At 40.4% G+C, this 17,641-nt stretch overlaps 1 long non-coding RNA gene across 1 annotated transcript; it reads right to left on the reverse strand.

Moving 5' to 3' along the window:
* Positions 1 to 6,276: 6,276 nt before the first annotated feature.
* LOC133213108 (uncharacterized) lies at positions 6,277 to 11,180 on the reverse strand. Its single transcript, XR_009725693.1, has 3 exons — positions 10,597 to 11,180; positions 8,483 to 8,581; positions 6,277 to 7,098 (listed from the first exon to the last, which is right to left on the reverse strand). It is a non-coding gene; the product is annotated as an uncharacterized LOC133213108 (long non-coding RNA).
* Between the last annotated feature and the right edge of the window lie 6,461 nt (positions 11,181 to 17,641).

Below are 17,641 nucleotides of genomic sequence, written 5' to 3' on the forward strand. Positions count from 1 at the left end.
ATAAAAACCTGGCAGCTTCATGCAAGGGCTGTTGCTTTTAATTTAAATGCTCATTTCTTATTCTATTTTCAGATCCTCTCTGGGATTTTAGGAATGTTGAGACGTGCTGGTTATAAAGCCCTAAGTACAAAATGGTCACGGATGGCTGGAATGAGGCATGTTCTAATGGAAACAAATCACTTGTCAGTAAGCAGCCTTCAAACTTTTGAACAAAAGCTCAAAAGGGTCAGGGAAAAGACATGTTTGTTGACTTTAAATGGCGCTGGATGCAGGTCGTCAGTAAGGCGTATACTTTAATATTGTTGAGGTAACTCTTCAGTTCTATGTAAAATTGGGGTTTTAAGCAAGGTTAAGTACTCCGATGGCAGCCACAAATGGAATGAGCAACTTACTTACATAAACAGAAAGCTTACACATACGTAAATTGAAGTGTGCGTACTACCAAAATGTAAAGCACATCCGCAACTGGAAAAGAGCCACAGTATGGAGCTCAGCTCTGGGAACTGCATTTAGGTATATAGAGGTGAATGTCTGTGAGAACAACTGTGCTATTTCTACTGACATTTAAAAGATTAACTAGTATTTCTGTAAAGTAAAAGTACATGTCTATGATTAATTTGTGTTTTATTTAGTAGAAATAGTGTAGCTTAGCTTTATAGTGATTTGAGGATAAATCCAATCCTGAGTCTGCTTATTCAACTTTCTATAGGCTTTAAGCAAAATTCTGCAATGCCATTGTTGAAAATTTTTATTTGCCTGCAAGACCCATAATGAGGTTCATGACCACTGGTTCAACTGTGATGAGGGATCAGCCCTTCTTTTTCTTGTGTAGTATTTTGTGCTGCTGTGTAAAATTAATCGCGTTCCTCTATAATAGGTTGTATACAGTGGATGAAATAATCTGTGAAACATCATGCTGAATCTACTAATTCTGCTGAATCTTGGTTTCATGAGAAAATGAGGCTTATGCAATCTTTCTTTGTCATCAGTCTGTCTGTCTGCTAGTCCCCCTCACAAGCAGCTACTGAGCTTGTTCGGTCTTCAACTGGATTTGGGGAGGGATTACAGATAATTACGTTTTGACTAGATTAGTGAAAACTGCTTTCTGTCTAGAGGAAGAGAGGCAGAGGCAGTGCCTCTGCACAGGGGAAGGCACGTAAAACATAGGTGCCAGCTAAGCAGTCAGTGTGGGGGTCCCTAGCACAGCATACACTGTTCCATGCATACAGAATAGGCATGCACCAGGAATACAGCGAGGACTGAAGAGACAGGTTCAGGCGGAGGTGACTGGGAAAATAAAGCTGATGGGATAAAGACCTGACCTCTGTGAGTAACCAGGTTTCATTTCAGTGTTCATGTAATAATTTCTTTTTCATATGGAAAACAGAAGCAAAAGAAAAGGGGATGACGCTGTGTGGTAAAGTGATACATGTGAGCTTCAAAGCACAGGGCAGCCTTTTGGTGTTTCTGAGGTTTATTCCACTAAGTAAACATTATTCTGCTTTCAAAGAGAAGAAACTGAGACACTTTGTTCATGCACATCGGACTTGTTCAAAGGTACCAAATGACTCAGCAGCAATGAAGTACAATATACAGACAGGTTTAGGTAGTTTAGAATCATAGAATTGTTTAAGTTGGAAGAGACCCTTAAGATCATCAAGCCTGACACTGCCAAGTCCACCACTAAAATATCTCTAATTGGCATATCCACAGCTCTTTTAAACACCTCCAGGTCTGGGACTCAGCCACTTCCCTGGGCTGGCTGTTCCAGCGCTTCACATTTGACGTGAAGACATTTTTCCCTAATATTTAATCTAATCCTCCCCTGGCACAACTTGGGGCTGTCTCCTCTTGTCCTATGACTTGGTACTTGGGAAGAGAGACCAACACCCACCTTGCTACAACCTCCTTTTCTGCAGGCTAAGCAATGCCAGTTCCCTCAGCTGCTCCTCACAGGACTTGTTCTCCAGACCCTTCACTGCCTTCATTGTCCTTTTATGGACCTGCTCCAACTCCTCAATGTCTCTTGTAGTGAGGGGCCCAGAACTGAACACAGGATTCGAGGTGTGTTCTCTCCAGTGCCAAGTACAGGGGGACAATCACTGCCCTAGTCCTGCTGGTCATGTGTGGCCAGCAGCTTACACAGCTTCTTCCTGTGTAAATCTTTACCTATCACATGTCCAAGCCATCCCTGAATCTTCTTCCTCAAGGCCCTTGAGCTCAGTAGTACTCACCACTGCTGCATTTTGGGCTGCTCTTTTGGTCCTTTATGTCTGCATCTGCTAGCACTGCAAAAGGAGAACATCGCCTGATGAAGCCTAGCAAATTCTTGATGTCTACATAGGTTGTTGTATGTGTTGGCATGACAGGGAAAAAAACTTACAAATGCCACTGGATGTTTTGTTTTCTCTGCCAGAAATGAGGGGATGTTTCTTTAGGAGGATTGTGAAGCAGCAGAGTAACCTGCAGAGAGTTCCGGTCAGCGTGGACAAAAGTGTTCCTGGTACCTGAGTTAGCTTGCTTGAAGTTAACTTGGGTTTATCCATAGTATCCTGCCACACTCACCTTCCTTAGATTTGGCACCTGATAGCCATTGCTGTTTCATAGTGCTCTTCTTTCCTGACCTGTCCATCACAGGAAGGACACTCAGAGACGATTGGGAAGAGTAATCCTGGGAGCCACTCCATGTTTTCAGATGCTACACTACCTGGGATGAAGGTTATCAGTGGTTAGGCTTCTCAGCATTGGTGTGGGTGGGTTTACAAACACCTTGTTTTTCTATTAGGAACGACAACCCTTATTCTACAGAGCAGTGCTTCAGTACCGCTGCACCACTGAAGCACTGTTTTGAGGTTAAAGCTAGGTTCTTTGGGGGAAGAGGGGAGAGGCAGGGAGTAAGAATGTCTGAGAGGACCATAGTTAGTTTCTTCAGTTTCCAGCAGCACTGGGAAAGTGTTAAAAAGTTGTGGGGGAGAGCAGGGGCAGGTGTACTACTGGAAATTGCTGCTGCATCCTTCCAGTAAGACAAGCTGATTTTCTGTTTGCCCAAATGAGCATCAGATGGGAAAAAAACACTTTTAGAAAACTTCAGCCTTGATAGTACATTTATTTTGGGGACAGAATTATGCCACCTGCTCATGTGACTTGAATGTAATGTGCTTGCGCACACACACACATAGAGTTTTTTATTTTTATCACATGGCTGCCAAAAATAACATTGAAACGTGTAAGTTAAGCATGCCATTATGACACAAAAGCACTTCATTACAATTCAGGGCAGGTCAGGTTTCCTTCTGAGCATATCACCAGCAGGCAGTAATGGAGGAGTACAGAGGGCAAGTAAAAGGAACAGTGCAACCTCATGGCATTTTTTTCCTAAATGTCAGGCATGGTCAGCATCCGCTGGTGGGTTCCGCAGTGTATGGATTTAGCATCTTCAGTAATTGTCTCTCACAGTGTTGAATTTAACATATATATGGTAATACAGAATTGGCTGCTTTTGGAGGTTTTTTTCCAAATTACAGCAGTTGGTCTTATGAATAATTTCCCTCTAATCAGCTGAGTCTCTCTTTCCTCTGTAACTCTTCTAATCTTATTTTCATAACTTGATACTTCTCTGACTTTCAATTAACACTTCATTTACGTTCTTTACTTAGATGCAGTAGGTGTAGCCTTTTGAAATTCTTCCCTAATGTGATTTTAGTGCTGTCACTTCAGTTAGGGGCATGGTAATGACTAACCTCTGCTGCTGTAGCTCTGTTGCTGTATTGCATAATGACGTTTCAGAAGCTCTGGAGCAATGCAGGTCAGTTGACAATTTGGGGCCATATGGCAATATGGTGCTTGGAAGAATCATAGAATGGTTAGGGTTGGAAAGGTCCTTAAGATCATCAAGTTCCAACACCCCTGCCATGGGCGGGGATACCTCGCTCTAAACCATATTACCCAAGGCTTCGTACAACCTGGCCTTGAACACTGCCAGGGATGGAGCATTCACAACCTCCCTGGGCAACCTATTCCAGTGCCTCACCACCCTCACAGGAAAGAATTTCCTCCTTATATCCAATCTAAACTTCCCCTGTTTAAGTTTGAACCCATTACCCCTTGTCCTACCACTACAGTCCCTAATGAAGAGTCCCTCCCCATCATCCCTATAGGCCCCCTTCAGATACTGGAAGGCTGCTATGAGGTCTCCACGCAGCCTTCTCTTCTCCAGGCTGAACAGTCCCAACTTTCTCAGCCGATCTTCATATGGGAGGTGCTCCAGTCCCCTGATCATCCTCGTGGCCCTCCTCTGGACTTGTTCCAACAGATCCATGTCCTTTTTATGTTGAGGACACCAGAACTGCACACAATACTCTAAGTGAGGTCTCACAAGAGCAGAATAAAGGGGCAGGATCACCTCCTTCGACCTGCTGGTCACACTCCTTTTGATGCAGCCCAGGATACAGTTGGCTTTCTGGGCTGCAAGCGCACACTGAAGCCGGATCATGTTCATTTTCTCATCGACCCGCACCCCCAAGTCCTTCTTCGCAGGGCTGCTCTGAATGTCTTCTCTGCCCAGCCTGTGGCTCTGCCTGGGATTGCTCTGACCCAGCTGTAGGACCTTGCACTTGGCATGGTTAAACTTCATAAGGTTGGCATCAGCCCACCTCACAAGCGTGTCAAGGTCCCTCTGGATGGCATTCCTTCCCTCCAGCGTATCAACGGAACCACACAGCTTGGTGTCATTGGCAAACTTGCTGAGGGCGCACTCAACCCCACCGTCCACGTCAGCGACGAAGATGTTAAACAAGACCGGTCCCAACACCGATCCCTGAGGGACACCACTCATTACTGGTCTCCAGCCAGACACTGAGCCATTGACCACAACTGTTTGTGTGCAGCCATCCAGCCAGTTCTTTATCCACTGAGTGGTCCATCAATCAAATTGATGTCTCTCCAATTTAGAGACAAGAATGTTGTGTGGGACAGTGTTGAATGCTTTACACAAATCCAGGTAGATGACATCAACTGCTCTACCCTTGTCCGTCAGTTCTGTAGCCCCATCATAGAAGGCCACCAAATTGGTGAGGCAGGATTTCCCCTTAGTGAAGCTATGCTGGCTGTCACCAAGCACCTTGTTGTTTTTCATGTGCCTTAGCATGCCTTCCAGGAGAATCTGCTGCAAGATTTTGCCAGGCACAGAGGTGAGACTGACTGGTCTGTAATTCCCCGGGTCATCCATTTATCGCTTCTTGAAAATGGGGGTTATATTTCCCTTTTTCCAATCATCAGGATCTTCACCTGACGGCCATGATTTTTCAAAAATGATGGCCAGCGGCTTAGCAACTTCATTCGCCAGCTGAAATCCATTTGTAGTCTGAAAGATTTTATGGGAATGTTACAGAAGTAGAGGAACATAATAGCTTGTTAGCAAGAAGTCTGTACAGTGAGTAAGGATGGGTAAACAAAACCTGATTAGTATCACTTATGTAAAAAAAAAGCTTAATTTCTTAAGTACTCTTCTCACAATACAACATTGCAGTATCTCCAGGTAAGGGTAGATGGTGCAAGCAAACATGTCCTTTTTCTGGAGTGCTCTCACTTACCAACACTCATCCTACCTGTTGTCACAGCACACACCCTCTGCTCCAAGTTCCCTTGCTAAATGTGCCAGGTGTGGTGTTGCTGAAGAAAATCTTGCTGTGCCATTTGCTCCATTCCATAGCCTGTATGCCATCTGACAGCTGTCAACAGGCAAACAAAATAAGCAGAATGAGTAAATCCCATGGTTTCCTTAGCAAGTAGGATTTTTGGAAGTTGATGGAGCAGAACACAGCAGCTAATATTTATAAAGTGTGACTTCTCTTTCTGGATAGAATGTAAGCTCTTTTACACCTTGATAGGATTTTTTCTTTAGCTCATTATATAATGAGAACTCAAGATGAGATCACCACAGCAGTTATCAGGGAGTGTCCTGGAACACTGCGTAGCTGGCATGGTAGAGAGGGTTGTTATGAAATTGTTTTTAAAAATAATTCTGGAATCCTGCCCCTCTTTCTGCTTATTTTAAGGTTCATATGCAATGTGTTGAATGTCTGTGTCTTGAATTATGCTGCTGGTGGATCCTCCCAGCTGGTCTGTCCAGTAACTGCTGACTGGTACGATCATGTTTCCATGTTAAAACTTTAAAAATAATTTAATGATAGCTATGTTTAGTGACATCATTTTAGCACCCATATGACTTAGCTCTCCCTCGCACTTTTCCTGAGACCATACAGCAGCTGTGTTTTACCCATATATGTCCCATCACTTCAGGCGCAGTCAAATTTTTAGAAAGAGGGAATTATACTGTCACAGATCACTGTATCTTCCTCAGCTGTGTAGGCTCTCATTTCATTGAAGAGATGCTTGAGCTTTCTTTAGTCTTCATAAATCTTTCAGGAAGAAAAGTTCGAAGTTTCCTAAAGGAAAGGCTGTAGTGATTCTTTTTAATAACATTATTCCTTTCAGGGTGCAAAACATACATTTGGAGACAGACGATTTCTTCTTAAAATGGTGTATTGTCTTTGGTGTCACTGAAGTGATGCAGGGCAATATTAATAGGTTTTTTCTATTAATGAAGAATAGTGTTACTGAAATAATAAATGAAATGTACTGAAAGATATTTCTTCCTATTAGAAAGCTTTTGCACAGAGAATCTCTATTGTCCAGTGGCAATTATTTCTGGAAAACCTATCACTCTCTTCCCTACCTAGCTGCTCTGCTATTTTCATGCATCTGTGATTGGTTATCAGTTTGCATGTTAAGAATTCTGTTTATAGTAAGATAAAATGCATCATAGTTACTGGCCAAAGTTTACTCTCAGCTACATTGATGATAATTCAAGGTGTGTTGGTTAGTAACACTGACAGACGCAGAGGTGTGAACAGAATTTGTTTGCCTGTTTCTATTGATTAGGGATTTATTTTTCTTGATTTGAGAATACGTTCTTTTCATTTCTGTATGTAGTGAAACAGTGTTTCTCATGATCAACATCAGAATATGTTTTCATTCAGTGAGAAAAGCTCTTGCTGCAGATAATGGTGCAATCTCCTGGTGTGGTGAAAGGTCAATCTGTAAAAAATTAATATTGAGTGTAATGTATCATATGTTTCTAACTGGCATGTAATAAAGAGTCCCCCTGCTATGCCGTATGTTTGCATTTCACAGGACAGCTAGTTTAGAGGATTCTGTCAGAAGTTTCACACTGTCTTTACCATGGGAGAGACGTGAGATCTACTCCACTCTAGTTCCAGTTCAGATATAAAGCTGTCATATTTTGTGTGGCAAAGATGTCTGAGCAAAGTCCACTCAGGGACATGCATGAACTTAGCCATTGCTGATGTCTCTCCTTTTGAAGTGCAGGTTGCAGAGTGATCTTGTAGGTAAACCTGGCTGTGCTGTCAGTTTCACCCTGGAGAGGGTGATTTTTTAAATCTAATTTGTATGACAAGCATACTTCAAAACCAGGCCTGAGGTTTCATCCTGAGGTCCCCGACGGCAGGTGAAAAGCTGAGGTATTAACAAAGAGAAGAGGTGATAACACAACCTGTGTAATCGATCATCTGATCCTCACATCTGTGGTCTGGGTCCTCAGAGGGAGGAGCAGCAGCCATGCTGCCTGGAAGGGTGTGTGGTCTGCCACAGCTGGCTCCTGGCTACTGTTCCCATCTGGTTATAAAATTCATTCTGGTTAATAATAAATTCAGTTAAAACCCAGCTAAATAAAAAGTCTGACATGGCTGACAGTGTTGTGTCAGGAAGCCAAAAGATGCTTTTGCTCACAGTTTTCTCAGTCTTGTTTTGTAACAGCAGGCAAATTGCCCCTGCTCCAAATCAAAACAAATCCATTGTCAGTCTGGCTTTTGAGACAGACAGATTGTTTGGGGAAGAGGCTATATTTCAGGATGTGAAATACCCGAATTTTATGGTGTCCAGACAGGCCTCAGCCAAGATAGGAACCTCTAATACTGTATGAGCATCTGTGCTAGATGTCACCATTGCAGCACAAACTGAACCAATGTGTCCTTGGATGACAAGCCTCTGCTCCCTGTTTAACCTTCAGGAGGTTTGGGAGGTTCTCAATAAAAGCAGTTTTCAGAGAACAATTAGGGTCTCCAGGGAAAAGGGTGAAATGAGAGGGACAAGAAGACTAATGCTGTTGCTTGAGTTAAGAGGATAAAACACAGGAAGAGATTTGGGGTGTAGAGTAGAGCCTGATTTGAGGGCAAATGCAGACTGTTGCAGCTCACATAACAGGGGATAGCAAATCACTGAAGTGGCTCCAGATCTTTTGCCTGTCCTCTAGGGCCATAGCATGTCAAAGCACAATTATCCAGACTGAGCTTGTGGGGATGAGGGGTCATTGTGCACAGGGCTTTTTGCACTCTCCCCAGGTTGTGATCAACCATGACCAGAAAAGGGATTTCCCTTCCTGCTGGAATTGAAGACTCCCTACCTTCATTCCAAGCCCCACAGGAGAAAATTGAAAAGCAGATAATGAAGCAATTTCTCCTCTTCCTTACTCAGTTGTAACTGTGAAGTAATTCAGCTGAAACTTGAGTTGAAAGATTGCAAAACTGGTGTTAGTGAGAAGAAAATGAGGCTGTTATGTTTTTCAGTCTAAGCAAGAAGAAAAGCTGGGCAACTTCATGAGGGCATTTACTCAATCTCTTGTAAAAATTTAAAGAGTCAAGAGAAGAGTACCAAAAATGTTCTAATAGTATTAACACTTTATTTTGTCTCCTTGTTCTGTTTTTGGACCTCCATAGAAAGTAAGACATTGGGAACTGATGGAGTCCAGAAAGCAGCAATGAAAATAATTAACGGCATTCTGTCATTTGCTTTACTGGGAAAGTGCTCATGGCTGACTGAAACTGCTGTGAAAAAAACAGTTAACATTATAGATGGAAGTGACATAGAGATCAACAAGATTAAAATTATTTAATTGCCAGACCATACAAAAACAAAGATACATCATATAACAGAGGGTACAGTACAGAGTTGAAGATTTAGTTGCATTTATTAATCTGTTCTCTAATGCAATCACTTATGTACATACTGTGAAATTTGAAGACAGTATTTCCAAAAGGGAGGGTAAAAAGTATTTCTAATGCACTGAATAATTATGATACAGGGCATCACAGAAACAAGCATGTAAGAAAAAAGTATATATTAGACGTATATCCAAACAAACTGTTGTAGGCATTGATGTTCCATAAAGCAAATGGGCACTGCAAAGCATTTACCTGCTTTTGTGAATTCTGGCCCCATAAGGGCTGATGCCAACTGGGTGATTTCATACAGTAAGAAAAATCAGGTGCGTAAGTTATTCCACTTACTCACCTGATTTGCCTGTGCGACTGTAGCTACCTTGCCATCTGGCTGAGCTGCAGTTCTAGGTAGGGAACGCTCAGAATAGTAACTTTAAAAAATGTGGTAGCATGCATAGAAATAAGTAAATGAAGGGACAGAGCTGCCGTAGCTGCACAAACCAAGCAGGCATTGTTTCATAGTTTTAACTGATCACCTAATGACTTCCTCCGTCGTATTTCAAGACCAGTCACTTCATGAAATATGATACTAGGAATTGCGTATGTATCCAAAAGCAGCATGAATCTACTGCAGATTGGTTTTGCTGTTTCACAAAGCATGGTCACATACGCAGTCTTGAAAGAAGGTGGGAGTGAAGCCAACGTAGAATTAACCACACTGAATAACTTGCACATTTTCAATGAAGTCTTTCATGTATTCTCTCCTTTTCAAAAGTGAACAAGGGCCAAAACCAGCCACATCACTTGGACTTGGCTATAATGAACTCCTGCTTCTCTGCAGTCTGAATCTAAGCCACTATCCTACACATACCACATCATAAGAAACCACTAACCCTAACCATGAGGCCAGCACATTCATGTCTCTACAATATGTTCGTTACACTCACATTAATAAATGAATATAATGTTACAATGCCTGTGCCATTAAACAGCACCTGTTCAATACAATGGAAACAAGGCACTCCATGATTAAATATATTATCTTCTTGACAAAGAACTGCACAACTGTTTGGCTAGAGCTGTGAAGCAAATGGTGTATTTGCATATGAAAAGGAATTTGTGTACATTTGATGAATGACAGAATAATTGCTATATATGGCAAGGAAAAGGGATGTAAAATACTTCATATACTCATTACTGCTGTTGCAAGTAAGAGGGAAAGGCCTGCATATAGCTGTGACTGTACCTTTCTTGACCACTTCAGCTAGGCAAAGCTTAGACAGGCTGCTGGCATTATAAAAGTAAGCTTTAATCCTGGAAATCATAGCTGGAAAAGGTCTGATGGACTCTGATAGAGTGTACTCACATCATCCCCTCGGAGTACACGCAAAGTGGATGTTTTGTCCACTTGAGTTTCAAGGGTGTCAAATGTGGGTCTTCCACCATTGTACTTGGATGACTGGTTCAGATTTTAATAAACTCCTGTCAGTGGTAATTTTTTCTTTTTTATTCAGTGAATGTTGTGGGTTTTTCCTTTATTTCATTCAGAAGTCTCCCTATACCTTTATAAACCACTCACAGTTATGGGTCTTGGCCATAGCTGGGCAACTCCAACCCAAACCTCTGAAGGAGCTGTGTTGGAAAAGTTAAAAGGAGTGGAGGACACCAAGATGGGCTCAGTATCTTCAGCAACAAGTTGCAGGATAGAAAAGAAGAAGGGATCAGAGGGTTATAGAAAAGATGCTAGGTAAAGGGAAGGGAAAATTATAGTTTTCAGTCTTCAATCATCTGTTCTACATATACACAAATCACAAAAGGGGGACTTTTCATTGCAAATTTCCCCTGAAATTGCTGCCCTTAGGAGTTACCTGGGGCTGAAAACTAGACCCGAAAGTAGAGATGCTGTCCTTCCCACGATCCAGATCTTACTGCCCTGGTAGGAGGAGGAATATGGCAGCTTTGGTGCAATACAGTAACTGAAAGGGTGAGAAATAGCAGGTGAAGAGAAGGATTGTGGATGGGTAGGGAAACACAGTAGGTTCTTGATTTAGGAATATCCATGTTTAGAGGTGTTGATCTGATTTACAGAAATGCTAAATGCTCACAGCAGAAACTGATGGCAGTGAGAATCATATTCAGCAAATACAGAATGCGATAAAGTACTGAGAATTGTAGTTAGCATCTCAAACTGCCCCCCCAAATTTGCTTAAAGTGTGGACAAATTTGACATTATTCTCACTGAAACAGCTTCTTGTACATCTAAAAATGGTAATAACAACTCAGGAAACATACTCAGGTTTATTAAAAAAAACCCAAGTAAACAAAACCAAACAAACATAAAACCATGCGAAGAACATATGATTTAAAAGCCAGGTGAAAGCGTGAGAAAAAGAAAATTATCTTTTGCTTGTAGGGTTTAAAAGGCATTAGGCAAATGACACCTGGAATCCCATGCTGAATAAGTAGGATAAACTTAAGTATCAAGTAACTGCCCATTCAATGGAATAAGACAAGGTTACAGTAGAAGAATGTCAGACCACATTTTAAACTATGTACCTGCCTGTCGTGTGAAATGGGTAGGTGAGCACAGCCAATGAAACTGTGCTTGGGTAGCATGGGGGTTGCTGAATTAAGAGGCAGTGGAAAACCTTAATACTGCTGCTCAATTTGCTCATATTTAAGGGTTTGATTTTGTGAGTCTTATTATTCTTTTCACAGTTTTCTCTCCAGTGCAGTTCCTGGGAATGGAAAACAACGACAGTGTTTTCTGAAAGACAGCTGGCACGGCCGATTCCTCAGAGCACATGACCACAAACCAAACCTAGTACTGTCAAACTACATTAATCTTCACTATGGCTTGCTTAGATTAGTAACCCATCAAAATGTAGTGGTGTATAATGACCCTCTCTTTATAAACACTTCCCCTCTTATAACTGATTTTTATATTACAGTTCATAAGAATACCCAAGAAACAGTGATTGCCTGAAGATTTTTAGGCTAGCAAGCCTCTGTATTGAGATCTTGCACAACATCTGTTCTCTCTTAGAAGATCAGAACATTCGTTGCCAAACCCTCACTCAACCTTTAAGTGGAAATAGGACACATTGCCCTTCCAAGAAGACATGGCTAGGATGGTACAACTCTTCTGACATAGACAAGGAGGCCTAAAAGAAGCAAGTCCTCCTATCTAAGAGGACGAGTAACTACAATTTTCTGCTTCTTAAAAACTCTTGTCAGTAGGTTTGTGCATTTGTGTTTTTGAACATTATGTATAGCAACCATGTGTGGGCAAGCAAGATGCTTTCATACCTGGTGAATAGGACTAGAGCACATAAACATGTTGTTTTATCTGTTTTCAATTATTCCTCAATTTAATAACAAAATACAATATTTATCAAAATAATAATGATAACTATCATATTCACAAACAGGGTTTTATTCAAACTGTAAACTGTAGATATGCTAAAAAATGTCCTAAATGTGGGGAAGGAAGAGGAAAGGTTATTTCTCTTCCCCCTTTTAAATCTCTTAATTGGAATAAAAGGAGAATTGATTGCACTTAGTTATTTACTTTCTGTGTTTGAGGGCTTTTTTAGGTGTTTCATTTCTCTCCCCAGTTAAATCTTCAAGGATACTGACATGTAATAAGGCTGGTAGCAGCACAAAAGAGAAGGGCAAATATTCTTCCTTCTTTAGATTATTGCCAAGTGCTGATCATCACACAATTTGTTGCATCAAATGACCGTAAGAAAAAAGCAGTGAAAAGAAAGAAATTCCAGAAACTTAAAATTTTGCAAGGGAAAAGCAGGGAAAAAAAAAAAAAAGTATCTTCCAATTGTCAAACAATAAATTGGACAAATGGATTTTTTAAAAGTGCCTCAGATCAGCTCTTGAACAATAAAGGTTTAGTTTATGGTCATGAATTAAGGAATGGCATTGTGTTGAGATTTGTATCAGAGTCCGTATTTGTACACTAAACTCCCACTCTCATTTGTGAGTGCTTGTCACTGTCAAAAGTAAACATAGCTGTAAAGACGGAAACACTCAGTAATAGGTTTACCTCAGAGCCACTGCCAGGAAAACTGAACAAGATAATACAGTTTCTCCTACAATGCTATTCTTATTTTTCTGTTCTGAGTTAGATGAACTTTGTGGACCTACTCAAAATATGTAGCCTTTCTCCATTGAAATGGGTTTGGATATTTTGTTTAACAATAGAGGGCGTTGTGTTTATTTCCTTAGATCATTGTAGATATGTAGTGTCACAAAGTAAGCAAACTCCTTTTATGTTCTTGAGTCTTTGGCCAATTTTGCCTTGAGCACACAGTTATTACTAGATGATGATGTAATTTTGTTACTCAACAAATGAACAGAAAGGATGTTAATGCTAAGATGAGCCAGAGAGGGCAGCTGAAGGGCGGAAAAGGCACTTTTCTTCCACTTCTTTTTAGGCCAGTCAAAACTGAATTCCCAGGATTTACATGGTGTAATATCAGATATGCTCAGTGCATAAGAAAAAAAAATGTGGTCATAGCTCAGTAAGACAGCAGATGTTATGACAGACAGCCTTCAGCTGAGGTTGTCAGAAATTTATGTGGCATCAAAGCATCCCCATCTCACCAGATGTCCTATTCCATGAGCCAGATAGACACCTACAAGCTGGCTCCCTGGCTGGCTTTTTCTTTGAGGCCCTGAGCAAAAGAGAAAGCTGATTAGCTTGAGATCCAAGCAGACTGCAGTACTAAGCACTACTGGTAAATTAAACTCATTTACATTCTGCCCATAAAGATTCTTCCCTGAAAAGAAAAAGTTTCGAAAGTGTTGTCTACTCCAGACATATTACATACTCTCCCCACTGCCCCAGTTTGGGGGTTTGATTGAAGAAGAGGTACATAGCTGGAAAAAGCTAGATCTAGACTTAGAACTACAGGGCATAATGCTGCTTTCTCAAATAATAAAGACTGGGCACACCAAATTTGGAATGGAAACACAGGAAGCTTCCACCACTTGCAAAACTTACCCAGCAACAGCCCACTTAGTTTGCTGGTACAAGAGAGCGCAGAGTATGACTATTACAGAGTGGCACACACGTGTCCATCGTTTCTAGAAAGTTATGTGTCTTATGTGATGTTGACATGTGTTATATTTTTCAGTCTTTCTCCCCCATCGTTTTTTTTTACTTCAAAAGTCAAAAACCTGTTGACTTCATATTTTCCATTGGGCAGATGTTCTTTCTTTTCCCCTCTGGTGCTTCTCAAGATTAAATTAGATTTTAAAAGACATGAGAGATGTCATATTGAGAACCCTGAAAACAAAGAACTGTGTTAGTTTCATTTACGCAGATGGTGACACAATGGTGTTATGCACAGGCTGCAGACAGCAGAACTTGGTCATAATCTGAACAGGTCAAGAAAAGGTTGTATGTATATGAAAATAATTTGGGGATTTTTGTGTATTTCCTTTTGAGCTCTCTTCTAAACCTGCTAATGATGGAACCATTTTACCCTGATACCACAAGCTTGTTTTGGTAGCACGTATGTTGTACTCTGTCTAGAGATCATAATGCCAGTTGCTAGTGACCTGAGATATAGCCTAGTGCACTAGCAAGTACCTTTAAAAGTGCATGTTAATTAGATTAATAAGATAATTTCCCAAAAAGTAGCCACAAATCAAACCATAAATACATAAATATTTCTACAGCCCTAGATGTACTTATGCACAGATACGTACTTTTGGATTCACACACTTCCTAGTGATGCAGTGATTCTTCCAGTGGACACAGTAGTGGGATAATTCCATAGAGATTAATTTTCAGTTCCATTAAGTGATAGTCTATCTCTCAAAGTATGGTAAGTAAACAGAATTTCAAGTTTTTTATCCATGTTTTTTAAAATTATCTTTTAGGTTTTACAACTTAGGAGTTAAAAATCTCTACTATTTTGATACCAGTTTAAAAAGCTAGGAAAGCTGAAATAGTGTGTGCAGTAAATCTGTGCCATGGCAGAAACAGTCAGAAGTGTAAAGAGTAATGATTAAACATTTAATCAGAAGCATTATACTTTGTTGTGTTCTCATTGTAGCTGCAGGAAAAGATGCTGTAACAGATCTTTAAATAGAAAACCAGAGGCTAAATTCTACTTCATCCATCAAAAGCAGCTGCTAGGAGATGACCTAATTTTAGTGGCTTATCAATTCCTTAGTGCTTGTTGGTTGATGTAACTTTGATCCTCCGATGCTAGATGACTTTTGTGCTGAATATAGCTGGAATTTAATGTGAATCTTTTGGATGGCTGCCCAGCCAAGCTGCATAATCCAAACAAAAAGAGCAAGAAGTACATGATTCAAGCTACTCACGTGTACAATAATACAAATATATGTATCCTGATTCCTTTGGGCAATCAGCTGCATGTCACCAAGCACATATTTCAGATACAATGCCCTTGTGGGGTTTTTGCCTGTTGGTTTAGTTTTTGTTTGGGATTTATTTTTTTTTTTTTAAACAATGCTTTGCTTTTCATTAGAAAAACAACACAAGATGCAGTGAGAGTCAGCTGCTGCCAAGAAATAATGATAGAGTCAATAATTGCAGGACGTTTTTAATGAATGTTTTCCAAGCAAATCATTGCCATTTCAAAGGGCTGTTATTTCTATTTATGTAGAGATTAGCCTACATGTTATCAGGGAGAGTGAATGGTTCTATGTTTTTTTATCATTAGTTTTGTAGCATTTTTAAGGGTTTTTTTCTTTTTTTAATACTGAAAATGTTTTTGTCTTTGTCTCTTACTCTTTATCTGGACCATAACTTGTTTTCCTTTCTGTCTTTCTTTTTTTGGCTCTTCACTAAAACCATCTGTGACACGCATGCGAGTTGTTGGGTGTGTGAGCAATGCTTCACACATATTTACTTGCCCTACTTGGCATTATTTGCTAGTCATTAAAGATTATGCAGGAGTTTTTAATGTCCCATTTTTTTCTATCCTTTAGCAATCTAAGGTAGGAATAAGAGAGTGGCCAGGCTGTTTGTTGTAGAGTGCTTTTTTATTATTATTATTATCATTATATTATATTATATTATTTTCCCTTACAGAGCCCGTGTCTAGAATTTAGACTGGGGAGGATTTAGATTGGGAGGATTAGACTGGAAGGATTTCTGGGTTTTCTTCCTGGCACTGACAATCATGCATTGTGTGAGCTTGGGCCAGTCACTCAGGGCCTGTTTTTCACACTCCAGTTGAAATAAATGGGAACTGCATGAGCTCAGCACCTTTGCAATCCAGGTCATTTATCTCTCCTCCTTTCATTTATGCACTGATAAATGTAACGATCTTTGCCTTTGCGTATGGAAACTGACGGATACAAATATGGGCAGTTAAACACGCAAATGCCTCATTTTGATGCAAAATCGTCCATTTCATACAACCAGGGATTTCTACATTTGTGTGCTTTGGTTTCTCTTTGGAAAAATGGGCTATAAATAACAAAATATGTACAGACTTATAAAGGAAGCACAGCTGAAATCAATATGTTTGTGTAACTGCTTTTCTATAGTTTCACTTCTGTTAAAAATACTGCTAACTATAATAATCATTTTAGCCTCCTTTATTACTGGATTAAATGTTGTCAATGTGCAGATGCCTTGGGCTTTACATGCTAATGTAGGTTATTACAAGACCCAGTGTTAGCTGTTTGACACATTTCTGGATTTTTAGGTGGGCTTAATTATCTTTTCATGGTACCTGTGTTCCTTCCGTAGCAGTAAGGTTGTGCAAAATGGTGAGCACACAGCTCTAGGTTGCCCCAGTGAATTGCCAGTACTGAGACAGTGCAGGCAATTTCACTATGTCCTATGGATATCTAGAAAGGGCCAGATCTAGCACAAAAAGCAGGATTAAAAAAACAATCATAATAAGCAGTCAGATTGACATCAATTTTCAATCTGCCTACCTCTGCTAAAACAAACCCCAATAGTAAGAACAAATCTCTGCAGTAGAAATGAGGGTGACCATTTAAATGCTATTGTTCTTGATATAAAAATGTCAGTGGCCTCTGACTCCTGGTTCCTGTGTCCTGCTCAGGTAGGAACTTGCTGGAAGTCTGAAGCACTGAGACTCTTGCATTTACAAGATGCTGTCCACAAGCTTCATTGCTGTTGTGCTGCTTTAAAATTATCCAATACTGTTGAGCATCCCAGTTAAAATAACTAAACTAAATTAACTAAACTAAACATAAAATAAATTTAAATTAAATCAAATTAAATTAAATTAAACAAATATCTGTAGCTTTGTTGTGGAAAAATGTAAATGCTTATGTTTCGCCTGAAGTCTCACAGACAAGAGAATAACAGGACATCCTACCTGGGGCTTCAAATCTGGATCCTGCTTGCTGGAACAATTCCTCCTGTCTATGCCCCTTTCTTTGCCATTGTCCAAGGTCTGTACAATGTCCCCTTTCTCATGGAGCAGACAAGCCCATCACACAACTGAAATACAGAGGGATATTGATGCATACTGGAGGAAGCCTTTATTCTCAAGACCTTGCACTTTTGTATGTCCCCAGTGCACACATCAGTCATGGGCTGGGGAAATGTTTGCCTTTTTCTTGCATTACACCTCTAGTAGTTGCAC

The sequence above is a fragment of the Neopsephotus bourkii genome, unplaced genomic scaffold, assembly GCF_033783945.1.
Source record: "Neopsephotus bourkii isolate Nb327-2 ecotype Australia unplaced genomic scaffold, CSIRO-AGI_Nbou_v1 NB_779, whole genome shotgun sequence".
NCBI lineage: Eukaryota > Metazoa > Chordata > Aves > Psittaciformes > Psittacidae > Neopsephotus > Neopsephotus bourkii.